Source organism: Buceros rhinoceros, unplaced genomic scaffold (genome assembly GCF_000710305.1).
Source record: "Buceros rhinoceros silvestris isolate BGI_N320 unplaced genomic scaffold, ASM71030v1 scaffold7551, whole genome shotgun sequence".
NCBI classification, from domain to species: domain Eukaryota; kingdom Metazoa; phylum Chordata; class Aves; order Bucerotiformes; family Bucerotidae; genus Buceros; species Buceros rhinoceros.
In genome coordinates this window covers 249,961-250,523 of record NW_010392522.1, presented here as the reverse complement: position 1 = coordinate 250,523, position 563 = coordinate 249,961, and positions in this window count along the sequence as shown.

The window sequence follows — 563 nt, the reverse complement described above, 5'->3', positions numbered from 1 at the left end:
GGAATTACACATGGCAGCCAGGACTTACTGAGATAACGAAAATGCATTTGATAGTAGCAGCAGACTCCTAAATGCACCGAAAGTCAGAACCCACAGGCTCTAAAGAAGCGATGTGACAGGATAGCGTAGATTAGGTACTCCAGACCTCACACCTGGAGATGGGGACCAGGCCTGTGCACAGGCTCCAACGGCAAGTACCTGCCATGCCGGCAACGGAAACCCAACCAGGCAGCTGGGGATAACCTCAGGGAGACCAGGCACTCTGCCTCTGCTGCAACCCCAGTTTCATTTTAGGAGCTGGCACCTCACAGATGAGAAATGCAGGAGACATCCCTTCAACCACATGTGCTTGAGACAAACACCACACAAATCCCGTGTCACTTTCCCTGGAAAGTTTCTTTTCAAAACAGAAATATTTAGCTAAACTCGTTTCCTCCTCCTCTTAGTCATGGCTCTGTACACCCAATTCTATTCTTACTGCACATACTGCTTGCCAAAACAATATTTAGTGAGGTCCAGAGGCTCAGGCTTCCCTGTTACACCTTTTTGCACAGGCACCCATT